The sequence below is a fragment of the Eschrichtius robustus genome, chromosome 8, assembly GCF_028021215.1.
Source record: "Eschrichtius robustus isolate mEscRob2 chromosome 8, mEscRob2.pri, whole genome shotgun sequence".
Lineage (NCBI taxonomy): Eukaryota > Metazoa > Chordata > Mammalia > Artiodactyla > Eschrichtiidae > Eschrichtius > Eschrichtius robustus.
This window is the reverse complement of record NC_090831.1, coordinates 21737626-21758160: the sequence shown is the minus strand read 5'-3', so window position 1 is coordinate 21758160 and position 20535 is coordinate 21737626. Positions and strand designations below refer to the sequence as shown.

The window sequence follows — 20535 nt, the reverse complement described above, 5'->3', positions numbered from 1 at the left end:
ATTTAAATGGAGTGGAGGAGACAGAAGTCAAGGTGAAATGAGAAGAAGAAAGGGCTGATAAAGAAGAGGACACCTGTAAAAAAATCACCAAAGATCGCTAATTGACTCCCATTATTCCATCCTCCTTTTCCTTTTGCAAACATTTTGCTGGACACATTGTTGCCCAAAATGAAGACCTTTCCTAAGCCAGGTGTGGCTGTGACTATGTTCTGGTCCAGATCCAGCGGTGTTAGGTGGAACTTCCAAGTTAGGCCCCTTAAAAGAATCTCACTCAGTTGGAGAAAGCCCTTGGTTCTTTCCCCCCTTTCCATTTCCTGCTCCCTGGAATGCTGTTTTAATGGCCAAAGCTCCAGCAGCCACCATGGACAGTGATATTGAGACCAGAAGCCAGGTGTATTCATAGATAGGAAGGAACCTAGGTTGCCGGATGAAGCCACCTTACCAGTTCTGACCGCCTACCTCCATATTTCTTGTATCCAAGATTATAAATCCTTATAGTTTTAGCCATTGTTATTAGCAGCCAAACCAAATCTGATACTGCTGAGTATAATACCTTTGATATATACTTTTTTGCCATCAAAACTTTGTAAATATTGTTCGAATGTCTTTTGGAATTGTACGTAACTGAGAAGTTTGCAGTCAGCTAGATTCCCCCCCACACCACATATAGCTCAGGTTTTCTTTTTGGCCAGGATGCCAAAATAATTCTCTGCTTATTTCTGAAGTTACTAACTACTAGGGTGTAGTCATTTTTCAACATTTCACAATTTTTTTTCCTGGTGTTCAGAGCCTTTCAACCTGCAAACATAATTTTTGCATGATATTTCTGAAATCTTTTTCTGTTCCATTTGGTGGAGTCTCTATTCCAGGGATACAAGTTATGCTTAGGTAGGATAGTCTTATTGTTTTTTCATGGTCATTTCTTTCATTTATTTTTTTCCTGTAGTGTATTTGTAGAGTTGCCATGCCATCTTTTAAAAAAATCTTGATCATGTTTAACATGGGGAGTGCTACACTGAGCTCCTACTTATTTTGATATCTAATGGGTTCTCCTTGACAACTTCAACATCCTTTTTACCTTAGCTGGGAACATTTTTATTTCTATGCACACATGTGCATGCACACACCACACACAAACTTCAATTTGAGATCTGGATACTGCTTTTAATCTATTTTTCTATAACCCATCAATGCAGGAAATGGAGAAAGAAAGCTAAGTTTGGACTGAGTATAGCCACTGCTGAAACGTCATTAAGTGTCCTATACCAGGATCCATCCCCCAAGTCAGAGGGCTGTCCTACCTTCATGGGCTTTGGTTCTTGCCCTTAACGAGAGTACCTTTCAAAATGTCAATGTTCCCTGACAGCGTGAGGTTCAGCATTAGTATTCGGGGTCTTCTCAAGGATTTTTCGTTGACTTTTTGCTTCCTACTCATCTCTTAGATCTGCTTCCCTGGAGAGTGTTAGTGAGGATACTTCCTGTTTTGCAGGCCTCATCTTTCCTTAGTCTGGCTTCTGGGATATGGGGCTGGAATTATAACCTTGACAGATACACCCAGTATCTTCTCATTCTTTCCTGGCCTCCACTTTTTGAAGTATTTGGCATAAGGTTGTCCATACCCCTTTCTCGTCCGCTTCTATTCCATTTTTTGCCCTCTCCTTCCCCCACCTACTTTTTCCTATTTTCATTTGGTTTTTAGTGAAGGGAAAATTCTGTGATTCTACTTCATTTTTACTCATAAATACCTAAATTTATTTTTTAACACTTATTTTTTAAGTGCTAATGACAATCTTTTGAGTTACTGACTCAACTGAAAAGCAAAATTTAAATATTCTAAGATAGGATTCTAAACTAACAACAGCTGCAATTTTACTTCTGTTATTTCTAACAGAGGGAAGTAAAGGGAAGACACCCAGTTTCAATTCTTTTTATAAATTCAAGATACTAAACAAAATACAGAACCAAGCTTAAGCTCTTCTGTGAACCTGTTACAACTACCTCCAGGGAAAACAAAGCTAAAATGCATTTTTCCTCCTCAAATCTACTATTCTTTTACTATCTACTCAATTTGGTACTTAAGCAAGGAACCCTAGAATCTTTGTCTCCCTCCCTTTCCCACCACCACCAATTCTCTACCTGGCACACAGGAACCATCAATAAATATGAAGGAATAAATCAATGCATCTACCTGGCACACTGCCAAAACATCTCTCATATAACCCCTCCCTGGCCCCACTACCACAGACCTGGTGCAAGCCCATATTATCTATTACCAGGACTACTCTGACAGTCTCTTATTATTTCTTCACTTTCACCATTTATCTTTCTAAAATACTGACCTCATCATGTTTCTCTCCTTCTTAAAAATCTCTAATGATTTCCTATTACCTAAGAAAAGAGTTTAATCAGCATAGTATACAAAACACCCTTCTTTTACAACCTTATCATAGATTCACTGCTTTTATAATCAGTAGCATCCATCATCTCTACCTTCTTCCACACACAACCTACCCACTCCAATCTGCCATCCATATACATATCCTACAGTCAGGCCATGTGGGTTACCAAATATATTTTCATGCCTGCTTTCTAGACCTGGTGATAATTCCTCTGTCTAAAATGACTTTCTCCTTTTTCTGACCTATTTGACAAGTTACTTTGGATTCTTCCAGGTCCAGATCATCACAGGAAATTAAATTGTAAGAACATATAACGAATGGTGTGCAAGTGACTTAATTACTTAAAGAGTAATTTAAGATTTAAATATTTCAAACCACCAGGAAAAAAATGGTAGACTAAACACAGGCGTCTAACAACGTCACTCCCTTATAATAAGTAACTGAAACTACAGCAAAAGCATACACATATGAGAAATGAGCTTGGAATTAGTTCTAAGAAGGTGGATGGAGGGTTAATGGTGAAATAGAAATAAGAACCAAATTGTGTCCCCTGGGTTTTCTTTCCCCATAGTTATAGTGGCCAATTTAAAATTAGGACATATGGCTTTAAATATACCAGATAACTTCTTATGGGACAAGTGAACTATTCTTGGAAACTGAGTCATTTTTAAAATAATGAACATATGGTTGGTCATCAAATCTCACTATTTCATGTAATACCATTGTTAATATGTCCAGATCATCAATTCAACGCTAATAAAAATGAAGTTTGGGGGTTGGGCTTCATATTACTACTAACTACCAAGCCAACTGGCCCAAACTGCCTGGAAACTCAGGAATGCAACACAATTTAATAGCCACTACACTTATAACATTCTTCTAACCTGAGGGAATTTTCTATAAATCAGGAAACCAACACTTCAATTTCTAGCCCATTCAAATCCATACCACAGAGGAAAGTACTTTCTAAACGTACTACAGCTACTATTTAACCAGAATCATGAGCTCAACTATGTATAGCTTCTTCTTTTGATTGTTGCCTAATCTCTTCAACTATACAGTACTATGCCATTTTATATAAAGGACTTGAGCACCAGAGGATTTTGGTATCCCCAGTGGGGGGTCCCAGAACCAATCCCTGCAGGTACCGAGGGATGACTGTATAAGACACAAGGTATGTGTGCTCAGCAAATGCAACTATTCCATTTCTCTTCTCCCCTTCACAGCAAAATTTTGCTATCTCCTCCAATTTCTCCACTTCCTCTCTTCAATCCAATCATGCCTTTACTCCCCGCACTCTACTGAAAGTTCTCTTTAAGGACACGAATAAATTCAGGTTGCTAAATCCAACGGTCAGGTCTCAGTTGCTCATCTTATCAGCAGTATACGAAACAGCTGACTATGCTTCCTCCTCCTGGAACACTATTCACTTAGCTTCTAGGAGACCACTCTCTTGGGTTTGCTCCTAACTTTCTGGCTACTCCTCAGTTTCTTTGCTGGCTCCCGTCTTCTCCCTGAGCTCAGTCCCTGATATCTTCTCTTCTTCACTCAGTCCCTTGGTGATCGCTTCAAAATATCTTAGTTTAAATACCATGTGTATGTAATGACCACTATATATGTAGATTACATCTCTAGTCTAACCTGTCCCCTAAATCCACTACATTAGAAAAAGTCAAACAAGTTTTTGTTGGACTTCCCACAGCCTACTATGTTGCTGTGCATTATAAATATACAAGAGGAAACTATGTATACATTATTTCTTACATATATTTAGACTAGAACCCTTTCCTCATGATGCATCTCATGAGACATACAATTAACTAAGCCACTAAATACAGCATACTGAGACATCTTTCAAGTAGTTCCAACTTCTCACAGCACAAATTAACTATACAAAAATGGGCAAACTTTTCTTCTGATTGAAGAGAGGTAATAACTGAGTTTGAGGCTTTTTTCAAGGCAGTTCACTCCATTAGAAGAGAGCTTGCCTCAAAAATTTCCTTATTCAGAGATAAATTGGTGTCCTTTAAATTCCATTCACCTGTATTAGTTATATACTCTAAATGGGCACAGAATAAATTTACATCTTCTACCTTCACATAAAATAATATAGTAAGTAGATGCTGTTGTAATCTCTTCTTTTTCCAGATTAAATATTCCTAGCTCCTTCAACTGTTCTTCATATAACATGCCTTTCAAACCTCTCACTATCCAGGTCATCTTCCTTATCAGATAAGATCTAAATTCCTGGAATCTAGTTGGCCAACAAAACAACCTATTTGAAGAATGCAAAACACTGTGGACTTATAACTTCTACTAATAGGGACATGATCACTTGGTCATGCAGCCTAAGAATATATTCACTTTTTAAATTTTTAGCAGCCATGACACTGGTTAACTCAATAATCCTTTCTAAAAAATATAGGTGTATTACACACATCCACACACATAGATGCTCACATATACAATGCACTTAGCTATATCCACTAAGAGGGCCTAGACACAATGATTCCTCAGTAGCAATAAGCACATCTAACAACCAAATCTCTAAATACTATTCTACAGTAAAGAATCAAGGCTCCTTAGAGAAATGTCTGATTCCAGAGCTGGCACAGAGACAGTGCAAGGTGATCCTGGAACCACTTGTTGGGTCAGAAATTAAAGTGCTCAAAGAATAATAGGGACAGTGCCAGAAGAATAAAGTAAGAATCAGGGCTTCCCTGGTGGCGCAGTGGTTAAGAATCTGCCTGCCAATGCAGGGGACATGAGTTCTTTCCTGGTCCGGGAAGATCCCGCATGCCACAGAGCAACTAAACCCATGCGCCACCACTACTGAGCCTGTGCTCTAGAGCCCGCGAGCCACAACTACTGAGCCTGTGTGCCGCAATTACTGAAGCCTGCGCACCTAGAGCTCATGCTCTGTGACAAAAGAAGCCACCGCAGTGAGAAGCTTGCACACTGCAACGAAGAGTAGCCCCCGCTTGCTGCAACTAGAGAAAGCCCGCACACAGCAATGAAGACCCAATGCAGCGAAAAATAAAATAAATTTTTTAAAAAAGAATTAAAAAAAAAATCAATGAGCCTATACTGATACAAATGAATGAATGAATGAATGAATGAATAAATAAATAAGAGAAGGAAGCTTTCTTTGTAGTAGGAAGCCTTCTTTGTACCAGGAAGCCAGCTAATAAACACAGAAGAAATTGGTGAACTGGAAAAAAAAAAAAAATCACTATTTGGGAACCATCATTTTTCCCCAGTGTTAGTGAGATGTAATTGACATAACATTGCATAAGTTTAAGTCGTAGAACATAATGATTTGACATATGTATATACTGCAAAATGATTACCGCAATAAGTTAACAACCATCACCTCACATAGTTACATAGTTTTTCCCTTGTGATGAGAACTTTTAAGCAACCATCTTGAAAACTGATTTGTACAATAATCATCAATAGATATTAAAGCCAATGGGTAAGTTTGAGAGTAATAGGATATTTACATAATCAAAGTATCTCTCCACAAGGTACTTAATAGTTACAAGGAGTGAAATAATGACTTAGCTTTGGAGAAACCTGGCAGATACCTTCTTAACTAAATGATCAAAGTTATCATCATCAGTAATAGGAGAAACTACAGCATTTGCTTCTTGATATAATGTACTGGAAAGAATATTATGTCTGTGATATTCCTGCCAAAAGTATATAACCTGACTCTAGTCTTGAGAAAAAAATCAACCGAACTAAAATTGAAGGACATTCAGCAAAATAACTGGCCTCAACACTTTAAAAAATATCAATATCATGACATATAAACATAGCTCTACAACTATTCCAGCTTAAAGTAAATTAGAGAGACATGACAACTAAAGGCAGGATGTGATCCTGGATTTTCTCTTGCCATAATGGACAGTATTGTGACAATTGGTGAAATGTGAATAATATGTGAAGATTAGATAATACTATTGTATCAAAGTTAATTTCCTGATTTTTGATCATCATACTTTGCTTACGCAGGAGAATGACCTTGTTTTTAGGAAATAAAACTGAGGTTCACATAGTTAAAGGAGTATCAAGACTCAAATGAGTCAGGAAAAAAGTAACGTATATCTGTATATATAAAAATAAGGATAAAGCAAATGTAGTAAAATGTTTAATATTTGGTTAATCTCTGAAGCGTACACAGAAATTCTTGTAACTTTTCAAAGTCAAATTTGTCAAAATAAAAAAAGAAGAAAATAACTACAGTAATTTTTAATTCAGTTTTAAAATACCTCCTTTCTCATGCTAATTTTCTACATACACACTATCAACTTAATACACATAAAGCCTTCCTTTTATAATTAAGTTTATTTTCTCATGTAGTGTGGTTGCAGTGAAAGGGATGTACAGGGTAGACAAAAGAAAACTGACTATGTTTTGATTTTACCAATTTACATAATTCACCTCCATCAAAAGAAAAAGGCCATTTCAGTTGCCTATGATCAATGAGGAGACATTTTTAGACATACTCTTCTAACATCTTAACTCCATTTCCTCTACAGAGATTTTTAACAACCTTTAATACCTATTATTTCCAAAGTTAAGTTACACTGACCTCTCAAAATATAAAAGGTATTTTTGGATCATAGCAGTATTTTTAGTCTTTGTGGCAAATATTTTCCAATGATGATAAAATCTGAATTATTACACCTTTAGAGAAATATTAATACTTACTTCTCATTAATTTGCCCTAGTAATAATATAGCCATGTTTTTCACTCTCTCACATTTTTTGTCAATGAGAATTGGGTTTTAAAAAGAAGAAAATGCAATTAGTTGCTTTCCTGTTGACTCACCATACATTCCTACATTTGTTTCAAGTGCAACAGGAATGCTGAGGAAGCTGAACATAAACACGTTTATCCAGTCAAAACATACGGTATACTTTGGTTCTTGCTAGCCAAAGCTAATACATTCTAAAATCATGGGTTTTAATTAAAACAATACTAAAAATGGTACTTTATGTATTTTAAAGTATTACTTTAAAATTTAACGAAGAGGGGTTTCCACTTCTGGCAACGATGGAGTATCAGGGACCAGATTAATCCTCCCACCTTTTATTTTTATTTTTTGGCTGTACCATGCATCTTGCAGGATCTTAGTTCCCCCACCAGGGATCGAATCCAGCCCTCCGCAGTGGAAGCACAGAGTCCTCACCACTGGACCGTCAGGGAATTCCCCCTCCCACCTTTAAAACTAAAAAAGGACAAAATATGTGAAATCTTTTCAGACACTGGACAACAGGCTGTGCAAGACAATAATCTTTGAAAAAGGAAACAAAAAAGTGAGCCCTATTATTTCCTAATAGTACTGCCTGTAGAGTTTCCAGGACACAGTGCTAGGAGGGGAAAACCAGAGCCTGACAGTCTCCCCAAGTTGAGAGGACGGATTTGAGCGTTCAAGGACACCAAAACAACTAGAGTTCTCAGGGCAAAGTACCAGAGAGGAGAGAAGAGCACAAGAAGAGCTCTGGAGCTTTGCAGGGGATTCCCACTGAGTCTTCAGCTGAGTATTGTTGATCAGCACACTTATGAAGAGAAACTACCTAAAGCCAGGAATAGAACCACCAGAAAGGAGCAGGCATAACAATTACCAAAGTTCACACAGGGATGGTAAGAGTTCACAGCCAGAGTGGAGAAATCCTGTAATAATGGGCAATAGCTAGAATACTGAGAAGGGCAGTGCCCCAGTAATAAGGCTAAATTAGCCTTGTACTAAAGGATGCTCAGGACTCATCTAACAAAGCTTTAAAAGCATGCCTTGAAGAACTGTTTCAAAGTAACATAACTGTGTCCCAAAACAAAGGTCAAAATATTTATAAGAATACAAAGAAAAGACAGCCCCAAACAACAAAATTCACAATGTCTGGCATCCAAACAAAACTTAGCAGGCATTCAAAGAAAAAGGAAAATACGATCCATAATGAGGAGAAAAATCAGTTACAAGAAGCAAACCCAGAAATGACAAAAGTGCTATGATTAAAACAGCTATTATATACAAAATACTGTGCATGTGTACATACACCTTATGTGTATGTATATGTATGTATATGTATACATTCACACACATGCGTGCACACACACACAAATGGAAAGAAACCCATGTTCATGATTGGAAGACTTAATATTATTAAGATGTCCATACCCAAAGCAATCTACGGATTCAATGCAATCTCTATCAAAATTCCAATGGCATTTTTTGAAGAAACAGAAAAATTCATCCTGAAATTCATATGGAATCTTGAGGGACCCCAGGTAGCCAAAATAATTTTGTAAAAGAACAACAGATTGGAGGAGTCACACTTTCTGATGTCAAAACATATTACAAAGCTATGGTAATCAAAACAGCATAGTACTGGCATAAGGACAAATAGACCAATGGGACAGAACAGAGTACAGGAATAAACCCTTGCATATATGGTCAAATAATCTTTGACAAGAATGCTAAGACCCCACTCAATGGGGAAAGGACAGCCTCTTCAACAACTTGTGTGCAGAAAAATGGATATCCACATGCAAAAGAATGAAGGTGGACCCTTATCTTGTACCACATACAAAAATTAACTCAAAATGGATTAAAGACCTAAGAGTAAAACCTAAAACTATAAAACTCATAGGAGAAAATGTAGGGTTAAACTTCATGACACTGTACTTGGCAGTGATTTATTTGGTTGTGACACCTAAAGCACAGAAAATAAAAGCAAAAATACACAAACGGGACTAAATCAAACTTAAAAACTTTTGTGCATCAAAGGATACAATCAATAGAGTGAAAAGGTAACCTATGGAATGGGAGAAAATATCTGCAAACTATGTATGTGATAAGGGGTTAATATCCAGAATATATAAAGAACTACAACTTAACAACAAAATGTCAAATACCTCAATTTAAAAAAGGGCAAATGACTTGAATAGACATTTCTCCAAAAATGATGTACAAATGGCCAGCAAGCACGTGAAAAGATGCTCAACATCACTAATCATTAGGAAAATGCAAATTAAAACCATAATGAGATATCACTTTATACCCATTATGACAGCTACTATCAACAAAACAGAAAATAACGAGTGTTAACAATGATGTGAAAAAACTGGAACCCTTGTGCACTGTTAGTGCAATGGTGAAGTGGTGCAATCTCTACAGAAAATAATACGGAAGTTTCTCAAAAAATTGAAAATAGAACTACAATATGATCCAGCAATCTCACTTCTGGGTATATACCCAAAAGGAGTGAAAGCATGGTCTTGCAGACATATCTGCATACCCATGTTCACAGAAGCACTATTCACAATAGCAAAGAGATTAAAGTAACCCACATGTCCACCAATGGGTGAATGAATAAAGAAAATTATACAATAGAATATTATTCAGCCTTAAAGGAAATCCTGCCACATGCCGCAACATGGATGAATCTTGAGGATATTACACTAAGTGAAATAAGCCAGCCACAAAAAGACCAAGGCTGTATTATTCCATTTATTTGAGGTACCTAGCATAGTTGAATTCATAGAGACAGAAAACAGAAGAATGTCTTCCAGGGAATGGGGGAAGGAGTAAAGAGTAGTTGTTGTTGAACGGATACAGAGTTTCAGATTTGCAAGATGAAGAAGTTCTGGAGAGCTGTTTCACAACAATATTAATGTAATTAACACTACTGAACTATATACTTAAAAAATTATTAAGATGGTAAATTTTGTTATGTATTTTTTACCACAAATTTTTGAAAACTCAGCTAGTATAGACTCTACATATACAGCTGACCCTTGAACAACAGTCTGAACTGTGCAGTTCCACTTATACACAGATTTTTAAAAAAATAAAAACATACTACAGTACTACATGATCTATGATTGGTTGAATCTGCAGATGCAGAACCGGGGATGTGGAGGGCCAACTATAAAGTTACACACAGATTTTCGACTGTGTGAATGGTCAGCACCCCTAACGCCCACATCATTCAAAGTTCAACAGTATTCAAGAAAGGAGAAGAGGGACTTTCCTGGTGGCACAGTGGATAAGACTCCATGCTCCCAATGCAGGGGGCCCGGGTTCAATCCTTGGTCAGGGAACTAGATCCCACATACATGCCACGACTAAGAGTTTGCATGCCACAACTAAAAAGCCCATGTGCTGCAACTAAGAAGCCAGCGAGCCGCAACTAAGGAGCCTGCCTGCCACAACCAAGACCGGGCGCAACCAGATAAATAAATAAATAAATATTTTTTTAAAAAGACAGATTTTTAAAAAGAAAGATTGAACATGTAAAGGAGAAATATGTAAGATACAGACAAAATTCAAATCAAACTTACAGAAATGAAAAATAAAATGTCTAAAAAGAAAAATACACTGGATGAGATAACAGCAGATCAGAAACTGAAAAGAAGAAAAGATTACTAATCTTGAGGACAGAGCAGGAGACATTATCCAAGTTGAAACAAGGAGTGAAAAAAGGATTTTAAAAAAATGAACAAAGCATCAGTTAGCTGTGGGACAATATCAAGTGGCATAATATATGCGTAACTGGAGTACCAGAATGAGAGGAGAGAGTGAAGAAACAGAAAAACTATTTGAAGAAATAATGGACAAATTTTTTCTACATCTGATGAAAATGGTAAAGCAACAAACCAAGAAGCTCAACAAACCCCAAGCATAAGAAGCATAAAACACATTGTAGGCACATCATAATAAAAGTGCTTAAAACCAATGGTAAAGAGATCATCTTAAAAAGCAGCCAGGGGGAAAAAAAAAAAACACTTTCAATATAAAGAAATCAGGATAACAGTAGATTTCATATTGGAAAAATGCAATGAGAAGACAGTGGTGCAGTATCATTAAAGTCCTGAAAGAAAAAAAGTGTCAATCTAAAATTCTATACCCAGCAAAAATATATTTCAAAAATAAAGTCAAAAAATATTTTTTCAACTCTCTGCTTCTCCGTCTGCCCCACAGGTCCCGTGCACCCTGAAGATGGCGGCCATGGCAGGAAGGTTGCTCCGGACTTCACTTGTCCAACATGTGAGTCCCATTCCTTGGGGCATTTCTGCTGCATCCCTTAGGCCTGCTGCTTCTTGAAGAACATGCTTGACAAATGCATTGTGTCTGGCTCTGGTCAAGCAAAATTCGCCTTTAGCACCAGTTCCTCATACCATGCCCCTGCCGTCACCCAGCATGTGCTCTATTTTAAGGGTACAGCTGTTGTCAATGGAGAGTTCAAAGAAATAAGCCTTGATGACTTTAAGGGGAAATATTTAGGGCTCTTCTTCTATCCTTTGGATTTCACCTTTGTGTGTCCTACAGAAATTATTGCTTTCAGTGACAAAGCAAATGAATTTCACGATGTGAACTGTGAAATCGTTACAGTGTCAGTGGATTCCCACTTCGCCCACCTGGCCTGGATAAACACACCAAGGAATGGCGGTTTAGGCCACATACAAATCACGCTCTTGTCAGATTTGACTAAACAGATTTCCCGAGACTACGGTGTGCTTTTAGCAGGTCCCGGCCTTGCACTACGACGTCTCTTCATAATTGACCCCAACGAGTCATCAAGCATTTGAGCGTCAATGATCTCCCAGTGGGCTGAAGCATGGAAGAGACCCTCCGCTTGGTGAAGGCATTTTAGTTTGTGGAAACCCATGGAGAAGTCTTCCCAGCCAACTGGACACCAGATTCTCCTACAATCAAGCCCCATCCGACGGCTTCCAAAGAATACTTTGAGAAGGTAAATCAATAGACCATCCCATGTGCACCTGCAGCTCCCCACACCAGAAAATAACCACAGCTGGAACTCACTTTTAGCATTTCAAAGATTATTATTTAGAGAAGGCAAAAAAACAATTATGCTTGTATTCGTAAATATTACTCTAAATGTTCTGTTTTTGTAACATTGGCCAAGGCTTTTAAAACGTGGTTAGTTACTAACGTAAGGAGTCATTTATTGGCAGTGTATGGATGGATAGCTAGTTGCTATAGAATGTGCAATTCCTCTATTTCTTGGATCATGTCTTCAAAGGGAAAAGGAAACAATTCTTCTTTCTCGGCCATACTTGAACCTTTGTGTACACCAGAGTAGTATGACAGGCATCAAAACTTCTGATCAAGGGTCCTGAGATTTTCTTCTTGAGTTTCTTTGTATTAAACTGAATTTTCTTTTAAGATCATAGTTTTAAGTTGTTAGCATCAATGGTCTAATTTAACACTTGCAGGACTTCCCTGGTGGTCCAGTGGTTAAGACTCTGTGCTTCCAATGCAGGGGGCGCAGGTTCAATCCCTGGTCAGGGAACTAAGATCCCACATGCCGCAGGGCAACTAAGCCCATGCGCTGCAACTACTGAGCCCACACGCTCTGGAGCCTGTGCGCCACAACTACAGAGCCTGTGCACCGCAACTACTGAGCCCGCACGTTCTGGAACACACCACAACTAGAGAGAAGCCTGCCTGCCGCAACAAAGATCCCACGTGCCACGACTCAGACCTGACACAGCCATAAATAAATAAATAAATAAAATTATTTTAAAAAATTGAGAGAACGAGCAGACATAAAATATGTAAGGATAGAGAAGATCTGAAAAACTCTATCAATCAACTTAATCTGACATTTATAGAACACTCCACCCAACATTCTTTTCAAGTGCACATGAATCATTTACCAAGAGAGACTATATTCTGGGCCATAAAACAAGTCTCAATAAATTCAAAACGATTCAAATCACACAACGTATGTTCTCTGACCACAGTGAAATTAAATCAGAAATCAACATCTGAAAAATCCCCAAATATTGGAACACTTGTGTACATACCTTTAAATAACCAATAGAGTCAACAAAGAAATCACAAAATCAGCAAGGATTTTTGAATTGAACAAAAATGTGAACACGACATATCAATACTTGTGAGATGCCACCAAAGCACTATTTAGAAGGGAATTTTATAGCATTAAACATTTATACTAGAAGACAATAAATTAACAAATTAAGTTTACATTTTAAGATTCTAGCAAATCACGAGCAAATAAAATGCAAAGTAAATAGCAAAATAGAAATAATAAAGAATAGAAATCATTGAAATTGAGAACACAAAATCAATAAAGAAAACCAAAACCTGGTTCTTTGAGAATATCAATAAAACAGACAAACTTCTTGTCAGACTGAACCGGAAAAAAATGAGAAAATACACGAATTTACAGTCAGGAATGAGAAAGGGGACATTGCTACAAATCTTACAGATATTACAAAGATAATAAAGGAGTATTATGAACAATTTTATGCCCATGAATTTAACAACTTAGATTATATTGACAAATTCCTTGAAAGATACAAATGATAGATGCTCACTCAAAAGGAAATAAATAAAAAGCCCTTTGTCTATTAAAGAAATTGAATTTGTAGTTAAAATCTTTCCCATAAAGAAAACTCCAGGCATAAGTATGCAAGTCATTTAATATTGTCTTAAGTTTAAGGTACGTGGAGAGATCAAGTATTTATTAACTATCATGTGCAGGCACTACAGATATATAAGTTTGATATGGTTATGTTAGTATTTCAACAAAATCATTCTGGAAGGAAGCTGTGTAGAGAACTGGTTAGTACAAGGCTAAATTAAAAGTAAAGAGACCTGGGACTTCCCTGAAGGGCCAGTGGTTAAGACTCTATGCTTCCACTGCAGGGGGCACACATTCCATCCCTGGTGCGGGAACTAAGATCCCATATGCTGCACGGCCGAAAAAAAAAGTAGAGACTAGTGACAATAATGAAATGATGAGGGCATGAAATAAGTCAGTGGCAATGAGCATTTTTAAAATTTATTTATTTATTAATTTAATTTTTTCTTTGGCTGCATTGGGTCTTCGTTGCTGCACGCGGGCTTTCTCTAGTTGTGGGCAATGAGCATTTTTATTTTGACTTGGGATAGGTGTTGGGATAGGGCATGATTAAAAGATAGATAACTAGTAGAGAGAATAACCAGACGCAGTGATGGACTGTACATGAAAGGTATGGGGAGTAAAAGAGCAAGGATGTTCCATGATTCTTGGCTTGAACATCAGAAGAACCATTCATTAGAACAGGAAATGCAAGAGGAGAACAAGAAGATATGTTTAATTTTTCAACATATGGTACATTTAGACATTCAGTGACCAAAAGGTAGATTGGTAGGCAATGTGATAATACATAGAATCAACATTTAGGGAATCTGTGTAAATTAAGCTGCTCTATCTACCAGGATTACCTGCAATTAAAGCCTTCTCTATAACTGTACAATTAACTGCACAATGGCTTTTCTCTGTTAAAAGAACTTGAGGAGTAAGAAGGTAGTTAAAAGAGTTGAGAAGATAAGTCCCTTTCCCCATATACTTAATTCACAGTACAAGAGACCCAATTTCAGTGATCTTTTTACTGTCATTTAGAAGAGCAAAACCCCATTTATTTGCTCTATTTGGTTTAATGAGTCTGACCTCCTTTCTTCAGAAAACAATTTGAGAATGTGAAGCTCTCTCCCTATCTTTTCCCTTTTTTTTGTTGTATGTGGCTGCAATGATTCAATTCTTTATTCAACACTCCCTGTTACCTATATAACATCCATTGCCTCCTTTTAAGGTTTTCTTTGTTTGCCATTTTCTGCCTTTCCTTACTCTATTTGAGAATTGTATTTTTTAAAAAGTATACCTGGGGCTTCCCTGGTGGCGCAGTGGTTGAGAATCTGCCTGCTAATGCAGGGGACACGGGTTCGAGCCCTGGTCTGGGAAGATCCCACATGCCGCGGAGCAACTGGGCCCGTGAGCCACAACTACTGAGCCTGCGCGTCTGGAGCCTGTGCCCTGCAACGGGAGGGGCCGTGATAGTGAGAGGCCCGCGCACCGCGATGAAGAGTGGCCCCCGCACCACGATGAAGAGTGGCCCCCGCTTGCCGCAACTAGAGAAAGCCCTCGCAGGAAACGAAGACCCAACACAGCTAAAAATAAATAAATAAATAAATAAATGAATGAATAGAGTAGCTATTAAAAAAAAAAAAAAAAAGTATACCTGTTCAACTTAGTTGAACAATTCCAGCAACCTTTTTTTTTTTGAGCAAGTCTTATAAGCCAGGCAATGAATCAAGTGCTTCACATATATTAGCTCATTTAGTTTTCAAAATCTTGCAAAGTAGATATCCCCATTTTATGATTAAATAAAACTGAACATCAAAAAGATTACATAATGAGGGGCCTCCCTGGTTGCGCAATGGTTAAGAATCCGCCTGCCAATGCAGGGGACACGGGTTCGAGCCCTGGTCCGGGAAGATCCCACATGTCGCGGAGCAACTAAGCCCGTGCGCCACACCTACTGAGCCTGCGCGCTAGAGCCCGCGAGCCACAACTACTGAGCTTGCCCTCTAGAGCCCAAGAGCCAGAACTACTGAAGCCTGCGTGCCACAAATACTGAAGCCCACGCGCCTAGAGCCCATGCTCCTCAATAAGAAAAGCCACCGCAATGAGAAGCCCACGCACCACAACAAAGAGTAGCCCAGTGCGCGGCAACAAAGACCCAACGCAGCCAAAAATAATAAATAAATAAAATTTTAAAAGATTACATAATGAGCCCAAAGTTAGAAAACTGGTGGACTGTAGAATTGAAACTTGAACCTAGGTCTGTAGAGCACCAAAACTTGTGCCACGTAACTTTCATAAGCTTTTTGTTACCTGTAAGAGACCTTTTACTGAATATACAACTAAGGTGCTTTCATTCATGCAACAAACATGTATGCCTACTACATGTCTTCAAACTTTCTGTAGATACACTTTTAATAGTCCCTTCCCCTACTGTTTCTGAAACTGGAAAGCTGCATACAGTACACTTTTTTGCCTTTACTTCCTCTCATTAAATGTCAAATTTAATCATGTTACGATTATTATCAGGTTGTGGTTCAGCCACGGCCATTTCCTGCTTCAGTTCCTGTTCAAAATGAAGTCCAGCATATTTTCTTTCCTAGTCCTCTAAAATTACCTGTTCTAGGAAGCAATTTTTTTTTCTCATCTGAAAACTCACCTCTATTATTTTGTGTCATTTTAGCAATTTACATGAAGCTAACAAGTTGGACTAAAAATGCAGCTTTCCTAAATGTCATTTAATATTTTCAACTTAGTCATATGATTCTGGTTATAAAGTGATCCACATTTATAAATCCAATGTGATATATATGGAATCTAAAAAAAAATGGTTCTGATGAACCTAAGGGCAGGACAGGAATAAAGACGCAAACGTAGAGAATGGACTTGAGGACATGGGGAGGGGGAAGGGTAAGCTGGGACAAAGTGAAAGAGTAGCACTGACATATACACAGTACCAAATGTAAAACAGATAGCTAGTGGGAAGCAGCTGCATAGCACAGGGAGATCAGCGTGGTGCTTTGTGACCACCTAGAGGGGTGGGATAGGGAGGGTGGGAGGGAAACGCAAGAGGGAGGAGATATGGCAATATATGTATACGTATAGCTGATTCACTTTGTTATACAGCAGAAACTAATGAAACATTGTAAAGCAATTATACTCCAATAAAGATGTTAAAAATAAATAAATAAATAGATAAATCCAATGTGAGTATTTACGGTTCTGTGCTAACCTGAGGGGAAGACATAACCATGGGACTTTTTCTCAGATTTTTCAAGTACAGTCCCAATTTAAAACATTCTGTCCAACAGTCACATCTCAAGTTTTAGTTCAGAAAAGACAGTCAAAGGGTATACATATGCAAAGGGTAGTTTGCAATATTGACTCTATATGGCAACAGAGTAGGTAAGGGGGGGTGGTTAAGGGAAGGCAATCAATCACCTAAGACTCTTTTTCTTTACTTTACCTTACTTTATTTTATCTTTATTTTTATTTTTTTGGCCAAGCCATGCGTCCTGCAGATCTTAGTTCTCAACTAGGGATTGAACCCAGGGCCCCTGCAGTGGAAGCGCAGAGTCCTAACCATTGGACCTCCAGGGAATTCCCAAGATTCTTCTTCTTTTTTAAATAATCCCAAAATACATCCCACAAATTTGGTGCAATTGCCTTACTCTTCTTTTACAGCTTAGAATGAAGTATCCCAATGAAATAATGAAATAGTTGCTTGCCTGAACATGTTTGGAAATGAAGTTTTAACTGACAGTAGGGAAAATAAGTATTCAAAGGTAAATATTAAATAAAAATGTAACAATGCACAAACTCTTGAGCTATTCCTATAATTTCAGTATCTAAGTATGTAATTTATAACCACTAAAATTGCCCAGCCACATTTCTATACAATTACCATTTAAATTTGGCCTTCAAAAATACTTTCTATACAGAGCCACAATTACTCGCCATTCCCTCAACAATCCATATTCCGGTTCTCCTGCCTCCAGTTCTGTGTGTTCTGTGTTTGATGCCTTCCCTCCCCACTAAACAAAATTATCAGTCACACTTTTAGGTTCCAAAGATAGCTCCCTGCTAAACCTCCAACCCCTTCTCAACTCTGTTCAATTTATTTGTTCCTTCTTCTTTATTCAGGGCTTACCAATGTGACAATACTTTACATATTTTGTTTAATACTAATACTCCCCTTTGAAGCATTATTCTCTCCACTTAACAGATAAGGAAACTAAAGATGAAAAAGGTTTGGTATCACGTTCAAGGTCACAAAGCAAAACAGGAATTCAAACGCTGGTCTGTCTGAAATTCAACTGAATTCTCTTTCCATGAAACCACACACTCTACGGCACGCTCTTATAGTATATATTGCATTGTGTTACCATTATTCGTTCAAATATCTCTCTCTCCCTCTAAAGGGATGTTCCTCAAAGACAGGGAAGGTGACTCCATCCTTACATCCCAGCAACACTCAACAGGGCCTATTATACAATGATCTCAAAGTGTTACTGAATATTCAGTTTATGGTTTTGCAGCATTATTTTCCATTGATTAGTCTCCTTCAACCAAATCTCTACAAAGCCATTTTTACTGTGATGGGAAAGCACAACAGCTTGGAATACAGGCTTTGTATTCAGATTGATTAGATGTGAATTCCACCTCCACCAACTTATTAGCTGAGAAATCTTGAACACATGAGTTAACCTACATTAACTCATGGGATGACAGTAATCACAGTAGCTACCTCCTAGGATTAAAAGGATTAAATGAGGTAACATAGACAATCCTAATCTTTTCCTACATGCTACCCTAAATTTTCTTTGGCTCAGTCTAGTGTAGTCTTTTTCAATACAAATTCCTTATAATTCTGATATTACTCAGCCATAATAAAGAATGAAGTAATGCCATTTGCAGCGACATGGATGGACCTAGAGATTATCGTACTTAGTGAAGTCAGACAAAGAAAGACAAATATCACATGATATCGCTTATATGTGGAATCTTAAAAAAGGGTACAAATGAACTTATCTACAAAAGAGAAACAGAGTTACAGATGTAGAAAACAAACTTATGGTTACCAGGGGGGTGGGGGGGGTGTATATTGGAAGATTGGGATTGACATATACACACTACTATATATAAAATAGATAACTAATAAGGACCGATTATGTACCACAGGGAACTCTACTCAATACTCTGTAATGGTCTATATGGGAAAAGAATCTAAAAAAGAGTGGATATATGTATAACTGATTCACTTTGCTGTACACCTGAAACTAACACAACACTGCAAATCAACTATATTCCAATAAAAACTTAAAAAAAAAATTTCCTTGCAATTTTGAATGAAATGGACTAGCCAAAAAGGTACATGTTTTAAAAACTGCTCAGGTCGCTTACTTGACTTTTAGGGCCAACTGTCCAGTGCCAGTTTGGACTCAAAAATAGTTTATTCTTGGAGGCTTGACTATGCAAGAGTGCCCCCACTGTATACTATATTTTATTTGCTCACCACATTTTCAAGCCCTACCAGCAAGTTTGAAAATTGGAACACAGACACTTCCTACTTTACTACCACCTAACTTAATACTACCTGATGCAGGAAGACAACTAGCCTGTGTGGGAGGCAGGCTATTTCCCCTGCAAGAAAACACTCCTCGAACCACCTGTGTCTGGTCTCAGGCATGGCTCATTCTCCCCACACCTCCATATTCGTCTGGAATCTAGAGGCTAAGCCACTACACCTGACAGAGGATACCCATTTCCTTAAACTTAGCAACCCTTACTCCAAAAAGTTAGGATTTTATAGTGTTATGCTATTTTATGGCTCTTTAGGCTAAAGTGCCTAGTTTCCAAATTATCAGAATTTCCCCTTAAAATTTTAAAAATCTATGAAAAAGCCCAGTTTTGGAGAAAAAAAGTTTTTAAAAATACATTATCCCTAGAAACAAGAGCAAACACTAAGGCTATAGCCACAGTCTCAAAGGGGAAAAAAAAAGAAAAATCTTCAAATGCCTAGTTGGCTAAAGCTAACCAAAAGCTATAAAATCAAAGTACCATAAATAAACTAATCTCAAAGTAAGCAGAATATACCATTCACAAAGTGAGCAAGTGTGAATAACAAAATACCTAACACATTGACCACGAATTTTAAAATTACTTGGTATGTAGATACAGAGATTAATAAACTGTTTCAGATTCTGTACTTCCCTAGACAGTATATGTTGTTATAAAGCAGGTCCTTCTTTTTTTTTTGGCCAGGCTAAAAATTAAAAGGGTGACAGATTAGTGACAGAATAATCTCTGAAGTTCTACAAGGAGGTGTTGCTTTAGAAAGCCATGACTCGAAGGAACAATACCAGAACACTGGCTGTCAACATCAGGCAGATAAAAATAAGAAAAGGTGAAGCACGCTGATGGACCGCGGCATTGTTTCCAGACAAGAAATATCCCTTTAAGGCCCATGCCAAGGATTTCAGCGCCAGCTCCGCAGTCAGTGCTGGAATCAGAAAACTAAACTGTTGCCCGCTCAGTGGGAGCAGGGCAGCGACCCCCTCCTGTCGGCGTCCAGCGCGCGCAGAGTCGCCCCCTCCTCCCGAGCCCGCTCCTCCGGCTGCTAGCTGGCCGCTCCCCGCCGACCCCGGCTCGGCCACCCGATGACCCCGCACTCCCTCCAGGACCCGACGCGCCCCAAACAGAGCGCTAGGGGAAGGAAGCGAAGGAGAGGGGC

General features: G+C 38.1%; 1 protein-coding gene and 1 pseudogene across 3 annotated transcripts in view; one reads left to right on the top strand and one right to left on the bottom strand.

Annotated features, from left to right (window-relative positions):
* PHTF2 (putative homeodomain transcription factor 2) overlaps positions 1-20535 on the bottom strand; it is a 125506-nt gene that overhangs the window by 104565 nt on the left and 406 nt on the right. The gene's annotated exons all lie outside the window — the stretch shown is intronic.
* On the top strand, positions 11408-12253 carry LOC137768417 (thioredoxin-dependent peroxide reductase, mitochondrial-like; annotated as a pseudogene).